This window comes from Corvus cornix, chromosome 11, assembly GCF_000738735.6.
Source record: "Corvus cornix cornix isolate S_Up_H32 chromosome 11, ASM73873v5, whole genome shotgun sequence".
Classification (NCBI taxonomy): Eukaryota; Metazoa; Chordata; class Aves; order Passeriformes; family Corvidae; genus Corvus; species Corvus cornix.
This window is the reverse complement of record NC_046341.1, coordinates 789033-807275: the sequence shown is the minus strand read 5'-3', so window position 1 is coordinate 807275 and position 18243 is coordinate 789033. Positions and strand designations below refer to the sequence as shown.

General features: G+C 46.1%; 1 long non-coding RNA gene across 1 annotated transcript in view; it reads left to right on the top strand.

The window, feature by feature from the left end:
* Positions 1 to 14937, top strand: part of LOC120410580 — a 37278-nt gene extending 22341 nt beyond the window's left edge. Inside the window, exons 3-4 of the long non-coding RNA XR_005602857.1 lie at positions 14177 to 14284; positions 14390 to 14937. This is a non-coding gene — a long non-coding RNA (uncharacterized LOC120410580). The remainder of the gene's footprint in view (positions 1 to 14176; positions 14285 to 14389) is intronic.
* The last annotated feature ends 3306 nt before the right edge of the window (positions 14938 to 18243 follow it).

Sequence of the window (18243 nt, the reverse complement as noted above, 5' to 3'; positions counted from 1 at the left end):
CCAGGCTCATTGAAGCCAACAGGAGAAGCTCATGGTGCTTTCAGCTGCCCCAAGATGATTTGAGTGCCCAAAGGTTCCCAGCTGCACTGGGAATGCTGGAGCTCAGGGAACAGAGAATAACACAGGACGAGCGTAGCACTGCCCTTTGGGTGCCAACGTGAACAAATCTGACACAGAGCAATGAATGGATGAAGTAATGGCACTTTACTGTACAAATCAATCAAATGTGATAAAAAAGGGTAAATGTTTTAAAACCATGAAAATAATTGAGTTTGCAGAGCAAATTTGTCTGCAGTTTAAGGCTATTTTAAAATAACACGTACAGAGATCTTTCCACTGGAGTTTGAAGGACTCTTTCATTTCTGAACTGACCAGATACAGTTTAAAATATGTTGGAGAAACCACAAACAGATTTTAAAACCTGTTCCAGGACAAGTGAAATTTGGGTATGATTTACAGGATTCCTGGGGGGATACTTCACAGTGCAGTCTCTGTTTCTTCTGGGACTTTAGAGGCATTTGTTATCCATGTTTCCGTGTTTTAAGGAGCAGGTATTATCCCATGTACTGGTACCAAATGGTTTGGTCCTGAACTGGGAAGAGTTTTATTGCGCTGTTGATGTTGGGGTCGGGAGGCCAGGGGACACCTGTTTGTTTGGCTCTCGGAAGAACTCTGTCCCTTGATGGATTTTAGATTTATTCACACACTGGAGATTGCAGATGACAGTTTCTCTGACTTTCTTTTTAGATTCATGGTTTGCAAAGGTTTTTTTCTTAATGAGCTGTTAATTCGTAACAGTATTCACCAGTGATGTAAAATAGCTGTCTGGTGCTTTCCAAGCTGGTTTGCATTGTGCTGGAGTTCGCAATTTTTAAAAGAAAAGGATTTATTTCGTCCTGAGATTTCTTTCTTAGGTCACAAATTTCATAAGGAAATTTTTTTAAACTTGTTTGTGCTTAATATTTGCCCAAATATATGCAACATCTGACCTTGGCGTGCATCGTTGTGTTTTTATAAATTAATTCTCTTACATCTAAACCCCCACCTCTGATCCTTCAGAGCCCCAGCAGTGTCATCCAGGTCTAGCACAGCTCCTTCTGCTCCCTTATGGACTTGCTCTAAAAACTGCTGGACACTCTGATGCATAAGCTCACAGATGCACAAAGCTTGCGTTTAAAACATCTTTTGGCGTGAAATCTGTCCTCCCCATCCCCGGAAGTGTCCAAGGCCAATTTGGACAGGACTTGGAGTAACCTGGTCTAGTGGAGGATGTCCCCTCGCAATCGCTCTCATAGTCAGGTACAATGAAGAGCTATCCTGCCTAATATTTCAGTTTTTCCTGCTCAGACATTTTATGCTGTTTTGCTTCTGAGCAATACCAAACCTCTAAATAACTTCATAATTAGTTTCTGCAGTGGTGTGGAAATAAAACTGAAATGAGAAGTTAACACTCAAAGAAAGCACCGTTTTAGTAACTGGGTGAGGAGTGAATGCTCAGGCACTGGAGGCTTGAGGATCATATTGTCACTGCTCACACAGGGACTGAGAAAGGAGCAGCGGATGCCATCATCAGGGAATGTCGGGATGCCGCAATCCCCACACGTGCAGCAGGTGCCCGCGCCAGCCGCTGTCGCCAGCTCGGGTTTTGCAGCAGCTGCGAAGGGAGAAGAGGGAAGCAGCGGCCGGACCTGCGGGGTCCCGCTGCCATCGGCTCGGGAGGGCACCGCATCCCCCGGGCACGCGCGGCGGGGGGAGCGCGGGATCAGACATCAAAGATGAATATAAATAGGAAAGAAGCCAGAGATAAAAAGGACCATAAGGCTGGAACAGTCCGTGGAGATATTCCATGTTTATAGCGGGGTCTGGGGGAATAATGGCTGTTTATAAATGAGTTCAAGGGGATAACGTGTATTGAAATATGAGTCCGGAGGGAGAGTACGTATTCAAAAACTATCTACTGTAAATAGCATAATAATCCCAGTATTTCATAAGCTCATAGGAAAGTATTAAATAAAAATAAATTACAAATGTCTGTGGCTTGATTGCAAATTATTTCAGAGCAAAGGGAAAGAAAGTCCTTTGCAAAATGTGGAAACCATCTTGTGTTAAACAGCACCAGAAAAAAACCCTAATTGTAAAAAGTAAATGTCAGTTACAGTTATTACAGTGGCCATGTTGTTTCCAATAACAATTTGGCATTTTATTTAGTCTGTAACAATCTACAATTTAAATTTAAAATAAAGATTTTTCTTTTATTTCCCTCTGAAGTTGTGTGCCAAGCACAGCAGAGCAGAATGTAACATCTGTTGATGATTAAAACAAGCTTTCCTATGGGCCCTGAATACAAAGTAAACATGGATTTTATCCATAGTCAACAGCATTTACAAATGTAAAGGGAGGAAGCTACTGAGTTTTTGAAGAATGAGCTGTGAGAGAGGAAATATAAGACCGGGGACGGCAGATGGCGATAATTAGTTCCATATCGTGAAAGGCTTCTATTAAAAAATAAAGAGGACAGAGTCCTGAATTATGCTGCTGGTTTATTAAAGGCCCTTTCTTTGCCATCAGCCCCTGTGCACACCACTCCGGGCTGGGATGGGTGGGCACAGCTGGTGTCCATGGGCCCTGGCGGCTGGCACTGGGCGCGGCCACTCAAAAAACAGAATTTCCAAGCTTTTCCCCAGGTAGCGCTATAAACACTCTGCTGGCAGGAGGCAGAATTCAGGAGGAATTTATTATGTGGACCTATAGGCTAGTAATCTTGCATTTTATTCTGGTTTAATTTAGATTTAGGGGCAGGATATCCAAAGTTGAAGGCTACTGAACTCGGTGATGCCCCTTGTCTGCTGCTTCTGCCCTGTTCAGTCATGCAGTGCGTGGTCCCACCTCCGGGCTCACCTCTTCTCACTGAGAGCTGCTGTGTTTTATCACTTATCAAGGGATTGTGCCTCTACTCCATATGTTTCTTGTATGATCTATGTGTTCTTACATCACTGGGTTTCACCATATTGCCCCATCCCTGCAAGTGTCCAAGGCCAGGTTGGATGGGGCTTGGAGCAACCTGGGACAGTGGAAGGTGTCCCTGCCTGTGGCAGGGCCTGGAACAGGATGGGTTTTAAGGTCCCTCCCAACCCAAACCATTCTGGGATTCTATAAATTATTGCTGCTGGAACCATTTCATAGGGCTCTGCTCAGCCTGTTTGCCTTGCTTTAATTTTTTCCCCTAGTTGTACACAGAGTACGTTAAGTGAAGTGACAAAGTGAAATTCCAGTTTGCTGAGATTTACCTGCTTCCCAGGGAGAGGACAGCCCTCCTCCAGCTTCTGGGGCCTGAGCCAGCCCCAAGCTTCCACAAGAGATTTTTGACTCTTCTTTCCAATCTGGGCTGGTTTCAGTTTGCTACAAAAGTATCCTTTTTCCCTTTTTTTTTTTTTTTTCCCGAAAGTATTTTGTAGCGTTCCAGTTCATATGTTATTTTGGAATTCATTTCAGTTTTTAATTGCAAGTTCTTCTTTCCTCACTTCCATCCTCCTTCAGTTTTCTTTCCAACTGGAAGCTGTTGTAGCTGAGCTCTCCGCGCAGGCAGCCGTGCAAGCGCCTTTGTAGCCCTGCACAAACACACTGAGTGTTAATCTGGCGCTCACTTGCTTTTTTCCCTTTCCCTTCCTTCATTTTATAATTACCTGATGTGGTAACAGCTCTTAAGAGCCTCGTCTGTCACCCTGGAACCAAACGCTTTTCATTGAAAATTAAGGAGAGGCTTCAAAAGTTTTAAGTTCTTTCAGCAATGAAATATAGCAGTCCTCCAGTAGAAAGAGTGTTTTGCTGCTGGATCCCATTACAGCGGCACTGTCGGATGCTGGTGTGCTGTTGTGGTTAGGAGGGAGCAGGAACACTGGGGGCTTGTGCTCGCTCTCACAGCCACAGCCCCCAGCGCTGCTTGCCTGGGGAAGGGCCCACGGGAATTGCAGGGTGCTGTCAAGATGGGCACCGATCCCCACCTGGCACCAAAGGTGTTAGGAAAGCCCCTGGACCTGCTCTTCTCCCAGGTGTCACTGGAACCGTCTCCCTAGTGGTCTGTCTGGACATGTGAACTGTCACAGTGACAGTGGGAAAGGGCTGAGTGAGGAGGGGGTCGGGACTGGGTGGAAATGGAGGCAATTTGTCCTCATGATACCAAATGCATGCATTAAATTTAATGAAGTCCCTCCCTGTGTCACAGGTTGCCCAGGGAAGCTGTGGCTGCCCCTGGATCCCTGGCAGTGTCCAAGGCCAGGTTGGATGGGGCTTGGAGCAGCCTGGGACAGTGGAAGGTGTCCCTGCCCATGGCAGGGGGTGGGATGGAATCGGCTTTAAGGTCCCTTCCCACCCAAACCATTCTGTGATTACATGATTCTGATTTAAATTTAAAATGCAAAAAGAAAAACTGCATGAAAATCAAAATTACTTTAAAATTGCTGAAAGAATGTACAGGAAGAGTTTTAGGCAAAATAAAACGAGCTCAAACCAAAATATGTGTCCAGATCTGCTGAGACATATGTTTTGGGCAGTTTTCCTTAACTCATAGCTTTAGCAGAGTCTTCAGGTAACAGATTTTATACTTAAATGTCCAACTACAAAGCAAAATGACAGCAGAAGCAGCCTTGCTTTTATTTTTAATTAAAAATTCAAAAGCATTACCTGAGTGGACCCCAAAAGTTAAAAGGCAGAAGGCAAATAAAATGTTATATCTCTTGATGTCTTTGAAGTTGAATCTTACAATTGCTGGATCTCATTTTCTGGGGGTTTGTACCTGTTTGGGGGTGAGTGTCTTTGTCAGGCTGGCAGTGAAGGGGGTGGATGAAGGGATGGTGATTGCAGAGGTGTTTTTATTTTTTATTATTAAATAATTTACAAATAGACCGGCAATAGTGGGTGCAGTGAAAGTGCTGTGGTTTAAGTGACTGTATGACCTTGCAGCACCAGAGAATGCTCTTAAATAAGAAAACCCCCCCAAAACTCAGCCTTTGCTGAGTTTTGCCTCCTCTCCCATCCAGGAAGGGCACGGTGAGCCGTGGTACCCCACACTTTGTGTTTGCAGGGCTTCACTGGCTGCCTCCCAGCTTTCCCTGTTTTCCAGGCAGTAATGGCTCTGGAGGCCCAGATGAGTACTGGAGCCTTTCCAGGAGATGATTATCCTTCCTCTGCTGCCCATAGGTGAGGCTGCTGCAGAGCCAAGTGCCAGCCCAGGCTCTCTGTCCCATTATGGAGTGCTACCCGAGGGCCACCAGACTCACTCTGCTTTGCCTTTCAAATAAGCAGCTTAATCATTCTCTGCTTGCAATTAAAATTTTGAGCTGGTCACCTGCTGTAAATCTGTGCAAGGAGAATTTAACTTCAATAAAATTTCGTTTCAAGGTGGGTTTATCTGAGTGCCTGGAAGCTCAGCTCTCTGGCTGCATCAGCTCCAGTCTCCCGCGAGTGAGCATCACTCCGCTGCTCCTCTGGAAGCTCATGCAGCAGTGAGCCAAGGGCCGGCCTCGGCCTCCTTTAGTAAAAGCCATTATTCCAGCTTCTGCACAAATTGGAGTCGGGCCATAACGTGGGATGGGAACACCTTGTAACACTTACAGATGAGCCCCTGCTTTCAGTGGATCGAGGCCAAACTTCTGTTTGGCTTCTTGTTTTCCCTGCAGGGTTGGCTGCAGTGTCACGCGGCGTTTGTGGTCTGAGGGGCAGTGGAGACAGTAGCGGTGGCTGTGAGGAGTGTCTCCACCATCACTTGTTCTTTGGCTTCCCTACTGCAATTAGGTGATAAAGCTCCAATTTTCTTAGGTTTTGCCATGCGTTTCTGTCAGTGGTGCAACCCAGTACACTGAGGCCTGCTTGAGATTGGAACAGATTGCCCAGAGAGGCTGTGGTGTCTCCCTCACTGGAGATATCCCAGAACCATCTGGCTGCAATCCTGTGCCCCATGCTCTGGGATGACCCTGCTAGAGCAGCGAGGTTGGACCAGATCACCCACTGTGGTCCCTGCCAACTGTCCCATCCTGTGATTCTGTGAGAGGATCAGCCTAAGCCAAGGATAGGATTGTTGCCCTCAAACTAATGGGAAGTGGCTCTCTGTGGTAGTGAGGATCTGGTTGGGCCGTGATAACCCGTGTGCTGTCTGGTGGCCATTTCTCAGCCCCTGCACTGGGGACAGTCACCTGCTGTCACTGGTCACCGGGGGCCAGGGTGGGGAAAGTCCTGGGAAGCTTTTGCTGCATGGAGCAGCCCTGTTTGCCCACAGGTTCTGACTCTGAGACAGTCAATTGAAACAACACTATGAAACTAAAAAAAAAAAATCAATGTTTGCTCAGCAAGACTCTGAACAAAACATTTGTGACTTGAGTTAATTTTATTCCCATCCTCTAATATTTTATTGATCAAATTCTATATTAACTTCCCTGACTTTCTGCTGACATTGACGACAGGTTAAGTAACCTGTAGTTACAAGTCCTGCTTGCTCTGGGTGAGTGTGGATATAATCTACAGCATTTCCAGAGTTCCACGATTTTCCTGCTCTGGTAACTTTTCTCCATTCCTATTGACAGATTAGGGATCTCTCCTGGCAATTCTCTTACAGTGTAGGAGCACAAGGCACCCAGAGGCTGTTAGATTTTAGATTGTTTAATGCTCCCTGTGCCTAGAAATCCTCAGATGGGTTTGCTGTCTTCATCTGATTTGAGTGCACTGGCTGAGTTTCCTAACAAAATGTTTATTGACCACTTCTGCCCTGTCTGCTTCTTTATTAATAATATAATCATATCCACCCAACAATAAACCAGTTCTTGGAATTTCTTTTGATCCTAATATCCTTGCTGTCTGAAGTCTGGGCAGCTGAGACTTTAACAACTGCCTTCTTCTGTCAGTGACCGACACCTCCAAACATCCACAACTCTATTAATTCTTGTTTCTTTTCCCTTCTTGTAACATAAGGAGGTATAACAAAAGATATACCTTGTAACAAAAATTGGTCTTGAGCTGTCATTGGAAAAGGCAGTGTGGAGATGCTGACATTCCATGGATGCAGGTATGCACGCAGGCTTTTCCCTGCCCGTCTCCAGGGTCTGCTCACAGGATGTGCCAATTCCCCCTCCTCTCCTTGAGGTGTTCAGTAGCGTGGGATTGGGCATCTCCAAAGGCCTTATGAAAAGGGCAGTAGTCAATACCTGCTTTTGCCTTAAGCCACCTGTTGTAAGACTAAAAATAGAGATTTCTTGTAGTTGAGCCCAAGCTGAGACAGACTGCTGGGGAACAGAGACCATTCACTGCCTTCTGCTCTACATTCAAGCAAAACTCCTACAGTCTTGTGTTCACTGCTCCTGCAGTCAATGCAGATGTCCAGAACAAACAATTACATGACCACTTGCCAAAATATTGCCTTATAGCAACTTTAAACTACTCAGCTGCCAGCAGCTTTTGAGGGTCTGTTGTTTCTGTAACTCAGCTGGGCTGTGTGGCACATGGAACAGGGACTTGGGCAAGAAATCTCCCTTGGGCTGGTTTTTGTAAGATTGCCAAGAGGGCAATTTCCCTTTGGATTAGTTGCTCTGAAGTTTTCTCTTTGGATGTTTAAAAGAGGTGCTCAGATTTATGGGTAAGATAATAAAGAGCTATTGCAGCCTGAAATTGGAGGGTTAAATGTGCTGTTTTCCTTCTAATCCAGACAAAGCCCAGGGGCATGGCTCTGGGGAGGGTATGCATGACTCTTGCAGGGTGAAGATTGCTGGGCTTGGCTGCAAAGAGAGCACTTGATCAGCTTTCCACCAGCATCTCAGGGTTTCCTGAGTGCTCTTTGGTGGGAAGGAGATGCCAGTGTGATAAAACTGAGAGGCAGGTTCAAAGCAGCCCCACAGATGTGGTGGTTGTAGCAAAGGGCTCTGACCTCATCCAAGTCCTGCCCCAGCATTCTTGATGAGACCCACGCAGAACTCATTAGGTGATTGCAGGAGGTACAGCAGGAGGAGTCATGTTTGCTGCAAGTGCCTTCCCAATCTGCAAACAATTCCCAACAGCAACGGTGGCAACAGTGCCGGGTTGGTCTTCAGAAGGTGGACCAGGCACTGATAATTGTCCCTGTGCTGGGGATTGGAGCTCACAGCCTCATTAGAAATAGAGGTAATAAGGTTCTCCAAAGGTCACTCCCTTTTCTTCACCCTTGGAATAAGTTGCCCAGGGAGGGGTTGGAGTCATCATCTCTGGAAGTGTTCAAGAGCCATCTGGATGTGGCACTTGCAGATGTGTTTTAGGAATGATTATGGTGGTGCTGGGTTGATGGTTGGACTTGATGATCTCCAAGGTCTCTTCAACCTTGCTGATTCTGTGGTTCTGTGGAGGCAGTAGATTCCCTATGGCAGGTTAGACTGACACAGCCCTTGTCTTCCCATGGACTTGTGTTTGAAAATTAATTTTGGGGGTACAGGTGGAAGCTCTGTCTACCAAACAGAAAACTCAACTAAAGACTGAAGACTAAGAACAGCAATAAAGGCAGAATGTTTAATGTGGTGGTGGTGGGTTGTTTACAGCTACATGGCTGGTCCTGATTTAATTCTATGCCATCTCCTTTAATCATGGCATCCCAGAATGGTTTGGGAGGGAAGGGACCTGAAAATTCTTCTTGTTCCACCCCCTGCCATGGGCAGGGACACCTTTCACTATCCCAGGTTGCTCCAAGTCCTGTCCAGCCTGGTCTTGGACATTTCCAGGAGCAGCCACATCTGCTCTGGGCAACAACTTCTTAATAACTTCTAATAGTTTGAGAGATGAAGGAAACCTCATCAGACTAACTCTGGAGAATGATGAGTTGTGAGTGGTTTTATACAGATACAATACCACCTTATTTACAGAAGTTAGAAACAGGAAAGGGGAAAAATGAAATTCAGCCTTGAAAAATACAGATGATGTAGCTGCCTGTGTATGAAAGTACTAATCCATCACAGGTATGTTCCATGGGAAAGAACCTGAGCAGCAGCGATGCTCGGAGGTGTCTCAGGGTAACAGGAGCCACTGAGTTAGACAGGAGTTTGCAGTGTCATGTAGGAAAGATGAGCAGTTTGGATTTGCCTGCACTATAAACCATCATGGCAAGGAGCAGGAGAACCATAGTGACCCCCTTATGCCCCATGGCTGCAGCTGGGAGATTGTTCTCTCTTCTGGCACCACATCAGTGGCTTTCTGTTCACAAGTGAAAACCAGTTCACGGAAAAGCAGCAAGGAGAACTGGGGACCTGAAGATTTGACTTATGAGAAAGGATTAGGAGAGGTTAGTTGTCACAGCCTGGATCTGCAGTGACTCAGCAGCCATGTAAGCGCCCATGGCTGTGAGCAACCATGGATGGGCCCGTGATGCAGTAGGATGCCCACCCTAAAAACTGAACAGGAGGGGCTGAATTTAACAAAAGAAATGTTTAGGCAGTAGTGGTTAAAAATCAGCCAGTAATGAAATCTTTAAGCAAAGGTCTCTCAAAGATGGGAGGAAACTCAGTCTCTAGAGAGTTTTAAAGCAAGGCTAGGTGATGGCAGAGAATGAAGTACAGTGAAATGCTGGGTGCTGCTGAGATGTCCACAACCATTTGATGTTCCCACCACTCCCAAATGCCAAATGTGCAGAGATTCCTGTGGGCACCTGATAGCACATAGATTTTTTTGGTATTGCATACATGCAAGCTCCACTTTTTTATTTTGAGAAACCTGTATGGGGATATGAATGGAAACTGCCTCTGCAGCTCTCAGGATCCCCATGGAGTTCACACCTTCACTCCCTACTGCAGCACCCTCCTTCCTGGGCTTTCAGATGTTTCAACCATAAATTTGCATCCCAGGCCCAGATGCTGGGCGGCAGCAGCACCTTGTCTGCACGGTAACTCCCAAAGAGATCACAAGTGTGGTCAGCCTGTTGGGAGAGCAGTGTCCAGAGGAGCTGTGGGGCAGCCAGGGAGCAGTCGGGCTCCCCAGGAGGTTCCTGTTGGACTTGACCCGTCACAAGCAATGAGGCTGCAGAGGAAATGCTGCACATCTGGCAGCCTGCTCTGGAGCAGGGTGGAGCTGTCTGGTGTAAAACAAAGCCAAATGCTCGTAAACTTACAAGACCACATTGATAAAACGCTGATATCAAGATTTATTAATGTGTTCTTTGCTCAGCCCCAGCCTCGATGCTCCTGACAGGTCAGTCAGGCGACAGCGCCGCAGGGCCGGGGCTGCTCAGAGGCACCACGGCAGTGGCTCATGGTGACAGCAGCGCTCATGGCACAGACCATGCGGCGTGGCTGGGGGAACAAGTGGTCTTTTGCATTGTACCTGGTCAGTCACTCTTCCACTTACTGTTTTGGGATAGCTATATGGTAAACGTGTGGGAAAACATCTCCACTGAGTGCCAGCAAACTCCCAACTGACGAGACGGAAACGGTGATGAAAGTGTTTTCTGCACTTGCTTCATTTCAGGCTGTGAGCTGTTAACACACTGTTGTGATACATAATGAACGAGTTTCCTTTTCCAGTGAAGGAGAAGCTGGAGGCATCTCAGAACAAGAAACTAACATCAAGTGTGTCTTAAGACACCGTCCAAGTGTGGGGGGCCCCTGTGGGCTCTGTGCTGCCCTGCCTTCCAGCATCAGGCTCTCTCTACACAAGTGGTTTCTGGGTTCCTGATCTTGTTTTGGCATGTGCAGCAGGAAGAAACCACCCCTTCAGAGCTTGGCTTGGGAAAAAGAGAGAAAAGGAGTATTTGAGATGGAGGTTAAAGCATAGGGCCCTTTCCACGTGTGGGTCCCTTACCCAGCCCTCAGGGGTGGCCCTCAGAAGTTACTCTGGAAATCCTAAGGTCTGGGATGGGGGCCAGGAGACACTTAGGAAAGGAGGAGTTGTGCCGAGTGTCTATCCAGGAGCAGCTGACCTGACTGGCACAGACAGTGCCCACAGGAGGGTCTGTGCGGGGCACTCAGCTCCAGGGTGAGGGCAGGTCCCACCCGGGGCACAGCTGTGTGTGTCCAGGTGCCCGGGGAAAGCTCTGCTCAGTGCCCGGGCAGGAGCACTGACTCTGCTTGGATAAACGTGCAGCTTTGTGGGCTGCTGCTCTTCTCTGTTCCAGAGCAGCCCAGCGTTCCCTTGCACACAGGCCCTGCTTTGTTCAAGTATTCATCCTCTGCCTGAATTATTTATTTATTCATTTTTTCCCCCTTCATTTTTCCTTCTGTCTTTCCTCTGCTGGTGCCAGATGAATTCCTGTTTCTCCAGCATCTCAGCAGGGCAGGGATTAATGTGACTGGAGCATGGCTGCAGCCGTGCGGGGCAGCAGAGTGACCTCCTCTTGGAAAAAAAAAGGAAAAGAAAAAGGAAAGTATCCAGTAGTTAGAAAGAGGGGGGAAAAAAACTCTGGGTGCCTCTTGTTCCTTTTAACTGCAGACCTGTTTTCAGCACCTCCAACCCCCTCAGAGAGAAAAATTTAATGAAAATCTTTAGCAGAAGATAACATCAAGAGTGCAAATATCGAGTTGTATTGAAAGAAACTGCAAGCTCTGAACCCAAAAGCGCGTAAACTTTGAGAGCTTGGCTGAGGCTGTCAATGCTGAGCTTGTTCTCACAGCTCTGGTTGTTCAAGCCCCAGGATGCGGGAGGAAGTGTCTCCTTTCCTGTTGTCCTTCTGCTAATGGCATGATGAATTCTGATTACACTGCAGTTGCATCCCAGCACTGTGGAAGGCCACGGTAACTATTTGGGACATCAGTTTTCCTTCTGCCAACTTTCAGGAGCATTTTATAGGATTAATATTCAATAAAACCCCTTAACATTAAAAAAATGCTTAGTCCCCCAATTGTTATTAAATTCTTTTCCTGTGCCATAATGCGGCTGCTTTGATGTAAAGTCCTGCAGTTTCTGGAAGGAGCCGGCATGATTACGCTAATGTGCAGTGCTCTTTCTGCTATTCCTATAGGGAAAATAAACCCCACATTAGTTCCATATTAGTACCTGACTTGGAGAAGTTAAAAAGTGCCAGAAAAAGGTTAACCAGAGTCAAGTACACATAAGAGAGCTGTGATTATTAGTGTTAGGGGAGCCATTTGAAAAAAACATTTCTGCTCTTACAGAAGAATTTATTGGTGTCTTTGCTTCTGGCTGCTTTATGCATTTTAATAAAGCAGTAGCAGCAATACCGGGGGGGAGTTGGTTGTGCCTGGTCCAAAGAAGGAGTTTCTCTGTGTGATGTTGCCCCTTGTGCCCAGCCAGGGGCTGCCTTCCGTGTGGGGGGAGCCCAGGGATGAACCTGCCATCCAGCACCATCCAGGAGTTCACATTCCCGAATGCCGGTGCAGTGCAGGCTCTCCCACTGCCAGCACACCAAGGGAATCCTTCTGGAGAGCCAGTGAAACCAAGGCAGTAATTGCTTTGTGCAGTGTAAGTGTTAAAAGTTACATCCAGCCTACAAGCAGCTTTGGCAATTTCCCTGCCAAACGTCTGGGATTATTTGGAAAACGTGCTCTGTTGAAAGTAGCCCCAGTCCAAGATCCACCTCTGCAATGGGGTAAAATGCTGGGTCTGGATGCAGCTGGGGCCAGAAAAGCCTTTTAGGTGGGAGAAACAGTAAAATGTTTTTTGTGTGTGGGGAGGGTTTGTGCTCCCCTGAGGTACCGACTGACCTGGAGTAAGTTCTTTGCTGTCATTTAGCTGTGGAAATGTTACACTTTTAATTTCATCACAAAGACCGGTCATTTATTCATGGAAAACTCTGATTCTCTTTAACCTTCACACCTACAACTTAATAATAACACAATTTAACCACGTTAGAGGGTGTTGAGGCCCTGGCACAGGTTGTGCAGAGAAGCTGTGGCTGCCCCATCCCTGGAAGTGTCTAAGGCCAGGTTGGATGGGGCTTGGAGCAACCTGTATGATGGAAGGTGTCCCTGCCCATGGCAGGGGGTGGTACTGGGTGAGCTTTCAGGTCCCTTCCAACCCAAACAAGCTAGGATTCTCTGGTTCTATGATAATAAAAATTGGGGGTGCAGCCTGAGGGCCAGGTTTTGCTTCATGATCTATATTCCCTCTCTTGAGCTGTTTACCTTTCTGGAACTGTTCTGTGTGTTTTCACACACGGATTCTGCTCTGGGGATCCCATTGTCTGTTCCTGTAGCGCTGGTTTCTCGGCAGTGATAATTCCTCACAGGTTGTGTAACAGTCCCATTCATCCATTTGGGGAGAGTGGGAAGATTTTGCTTTGCAGGCCTGTAAGCCCATCTGCACTCCCACATCTGGAAAGGCTCATGCCGTCTGTCGTGTTAGTGCACTGGGACAAGACTTCTGATGGAAACACTTAATTCTCAAAGCACTGCTGGATAATGATAAATCCTTTGTGAAACGTGGATTTGCATTTAAGATTCTTTCGTGCTCCCATTGTCTGTGGGACATTTTACTCAGCTTCATTTCCACTGTCCCACGTATAAACTCCTAATCCCCTCTCCTGATGCTTCAGCTTGAGCTGATACTCCTCTGTTACTCCTTCATTTCCGTGGTTTTCAGAGCCCAGGCTCCGTCTCAGCCCTCTTCCCTTCCCCTGCAATCCTCGCCAGTTTTCTCCTGTTCTCCACTGCTGCTTTACTGGGTTGTCCCATCTCACAGTCCCTGATTCCCCTCCTCCCCACCTGGCTCTGCTCACCACCGGAGCAGCTCCCACTGCAGGTGCAGTGCCAGACGTGCTGCTGGCCCTTGGTGTGGGTCAGGCACAAGGAGAAACACAAAAGGGCACACTGGTAAATGCAGATCGTGTCCAGTGACCCCAGTTCCCAGGAGCATCCCAGCATCTCCCGGATGTGGGAGCGATGCAGCAGTGAATGCGGCTGGCAGATGGAAGGAGCAGAGTGGCTGTTATCCCTCCAGAGGGCAAGGCAGCAATTCAGAACAACCTTGGAAAGTTTGCAAAACAGCTGGAAATTACAGAGTTGAAATTCAGTTAGGAGAGACCCAAGCCTCCATACTTACTCATTCATTTATTTCCCCTTCCTGAGCATGGACTGGAGAGAAACTGGCTGGACAAACCAGCCCCTCTTCACAAAAAGCAGCCTGAAATCAAAGAGGGAAATAAACTGCTGGGTCCTTAATGATGGGCTGGAGGCAGAATTTTATTTCATACTTTGTCCCTGCAATTTCCCCCTTTGTTTTACAGGGTGTGACTTTACCAAAAATAGTCAAAGGAAGAAAATAAAATTGAAAACTTCTGGGAACAAGCCAAGTTTTCCATGCTGAAAATCAATTATTGCCCAATACTTTCAAGGTGAGACCCCCATGCTCTGGCATTAGGCCAGTTCACCCACCTTCACCTGCTTTGTACTTTATTCACAAGAGTCAAAGATCCTGACGATAAAACTCTTTATTTCAGGAGAGTTTTGAGTTTCAAGGCATGGCTGGTTCTTCTGGTCAGAACTGCCAGTGGAGGAAAGTGACTTCTTCCCTTGCTCCATATGTTGTTCAGCATGACCAACAACAAATACAATCATTCCATGAAATAAAATGATTGCTTTTGGAAGGAATTGCAAGGTGGCAGAATTAGACAGTGGCCATTTTAAAGGTTACTTTACTACGCCGGAGCTGCGAAAGATGGAAGTAATTTATTTCCTCTTGGTAATGTTCCTTTCTGGCCAAGCAATTTATCAGAAATGTTAATCCAACAAGCATAAGTGTGTATGTGGTGGGAGGAGGGAGGGGAGCAGAGGAAGGAGAGGGAGAAGGCATTTAAAATTAGCTTCGAAATACTGTACATCTCATTAAAAATGTAATCATGCATAAAATGAGATCAATGAAAATTTATCTAAAAGTGCAAGGAAAAGGCGTTTTCTGGTGTGATACTGGGTATAATAGTCAGGATTTTAATTTAGTCAGTTTGCAACAAAAAATCCCTCCAGGCTAAATAAACCAGTTTCCCTCTCAGTTATTGTCTGGACAGCTAATTTTCTGCACCTTTCCTTCTAATACTCAACCTTATCTCTTGCTGGATAGAGGTTTCAATATACTGCAGAGTTTGTTTTCTTTACATTTTCTATTACTGCAATTTAATTTGCATGATAAATGATGAGAGGTAGAAAGATGATAAAAAGAAGCAGAACATTTCTTTATTAATTTTGTTTAAATTAGTGTAACTTTTCCCTGACTGTGCTTTTTACCCAGAAAGCCTATATAGAAATTATTTTAAGTCTCTGTATTGCAGTTAGAAAACATTTAATACTTGACAATAAGCTCCTGCCTCCCGTTCCAGGGTGCACTTTCTTACTGTCATGTTTTCTTCCTACTTTGCCCTGTGTCTTATGATACTTCTGGACCAGTTTGGTCGCATCCTAAGGTGCCTCCAAAAGAGCTGGAGAGGGACACTGGACAAGGGCCTGGACTGCCAGGACAAGGGGGAATGGCTTCCCACTGCCAGAGATAAATGTGGAACCTGTTGCTGAAGAGGTTCCTCTCCTTGCTGCTGGCTGTTCAGTGCTTAACTCACTGCTGACTTGCAGCTTCCGGAGGGGCTGGAGGAGATCTCCTTTCCTGCCAGGGATCTGCTTCAGAAGGACCTACATCGGGGCTGTTTCTTGGGTCAGCCTTTGGCTTGTCCATCCATGCAGGAGTGGTGGCTGTTCTTTCTCCACTGCATCGTTCATGGAGCACTCAGCCAGTTTTCCCTGTTGGGTGTGGCTCTATCAGTCTTGTCAGCCTTCTGCCCATCATGAAACCTTCTGTATTCCTAGAGGTTCTCCCAGTTTCTTCTGTTGTGTGTCTTCCAAAAGTATCATTATACTAAGGCTTCTAATAGTAAAAATCCTCATTTTCCAGTTAAAATTAATGGCCATTACAGTGTGTTAATTGATGTCCTCCATGTCACGGGTCGATGTGATCCATCTGGAGAGATGTTTGTGTTATGATATTTTCTTCTCCATCTTACATGCCCAGAACAAAACTGGCTCCACTTTGCTCCCTCTGGTTTGTGCTGATGACACCACCAGGCTGTGAACTTCCTGAATTTCATTTGTCCATTCCAGGTTGGTGCATTTTTTGATTGATATACTTTAATACACCGGCCTGCGGGCTGTGATGTGTCAAATAACCTTTTAAAATCCAAACAGATTATGTCCTATGTTTTCTTCCTGTCTGGAGTCTGTGTTACCTCTTTAAAAAATTCCAGCAGATTTGTCAAACAAGATTTGCCCTTTATAAGACTCTGCTGGCAACTTTTTGTATCAGCTCACGTTTCTCCAGATGTTTTGTGATCTCATCACTTATTAATGTCTCCATAATTCTGTCTTCTGCTGAAGTTACAGTTATTACTGTTAATGTGGCTGTGAATACCTCGTCTCTTGATTCCTTACTGGACTGCATCCGATGACATGGATCTGCTCAGGATGGGCTTGAAGTTTAAGGGAAAGAATCTTCTTTTGGTCTTAGATTTGAGGGATTTAGAAGTACCTCCATTTTCTTAATCTATTACTTTATTACTGGTATTTAGTAATCTTGTCTAAAAGGAGTTGGGATATTTCCAGTAACACATGCTATGAGGGTCCCACACCTTTCCTACCTGTCCTTGTTTCATAATCTCTCCTGCAAGCATCATTCCAACTCCCAGAGTTAGACATATCTAATTCTTTTCTTCTTCTAAGCCGACTGGACTTTGATTCCTCCCTTCTGCCTCACACAGCCATTGCCACAGGACTGTGGCTGCCTCAGGTGCTTCTTGAAGGCAGATGAGACAGAAATGTCTCCATGTCACCACCCCTAAAGAAGCTGCCTGAAGACCTGCCCTCTTGTTGGCTGCCAGCTGCCGATGCTAAGCAGGGCACTGGCCTTCCCTGGCTTTTTCATTGAGGCAGTGGAAACAACAGTAACTCGATTTTGCTGGTTTTATGATCTTGAAAATATTTATTTTCACAGAATTTCCAGAATTCCGTTTCAGAGCACGAACACTGTTTTTGCCTTCTGTCTGCGCAGTCAGCGTGTGTAAACAAACGCATCCCCTGGAGAACCCACAGGAAGGTGGCACAAGATTTCCACTTGATTTCCTTCCTTCAAAAGTAATAAAGCTCCATGGGGGAGCATGAGAACTTTTCCCAAAGCTGTCCCTGCTTTGGGACTGCTGGAGTGGCTGAGAATGGAGGCATGTCCCATGCTGCAAAAATTTATGGGAAAGTCGTAAGCTCCATGAAGCGCGTGGAATTTGGATGGGATACAAGCCAGCCTCTCCATTACATGTCTACAGCTCCCTGCATATTTGTGATTATCCTTATGAATAATGTAAGTTCATGCTTTCAGATGGGAGAGGCTTCAGGAAGGAGTTAGGGAATGTGTCTGAGTGCTGGCAATGAACTCGGGATCCAGCAGTTTGTCACTGGATGGGGCAGTGCAGTCTCACATAGAGCCAATAAAGTTTCTGGGTAAAGGAGCAAAAATTCCTTTTCTTGCAGTCGCCACTCCTAGAACAATCTTTGATTTGTGTAATACAAGTGGCAGGGCTGGTGAGGAAGTTGGCACAGTGGTGTCATTATGCAGCTTAAAACCAGTAGCTCTTATTTCAAAACACTCTTGTCTGTGAAAGAGCCACTGACTCTTGAATCACTTGGTTGCTGCTGTTGGACTTCTTATTTTTTAAACTACTTTATAAGAGTGTGACATTTTCATTCCCAGAGCAAGAAGAATCCTTCCTTCTCCTTTCCAGAGAAATAAATTCTTTACCTATACCCCTTGAATTTCTCCACCTGGGAAATCCAGCAGGCAGAAGATGCTGGAAGACTTTTCAATATTTCTAATGGTTAAGATATTTAAATTTCACAGGCCTGGATCAGAAGGGTCTGTTGTATGGAGGCATTCAGATAACTCATCTAGGTCACCTGAGAAAATTGTGCTGAAAGTTTCTCCATCAGCCTGGCTGGAGCGTGGCAGCGGCTGGGTGCGGGTTGTTCATCAGCAAGGTCACGCGTGTCTGCAGAGCCACAGAATGAAATAAAGAGAATTGTTCAAAATTAGGCTAAAAGCAGAGCACAGAGGGAGGGTTTAATCTTTTCCTTGCTCTATCAGAACAGTTTTAAGGGATGGCTGCGGAAGAACATTTCCAGTGATTTCCAGTGATTTTGCTCATGCTTGTGGTAGCTGCTGCTGACATGGGCATGGGTTACACTGAGTAGTCCCATTCTCTGTAGTTGGGAATGTGCTGACCCCACTGCTGAATTTTGGCTAAAATTTTCATTTGGTGGCTCCCCAAAA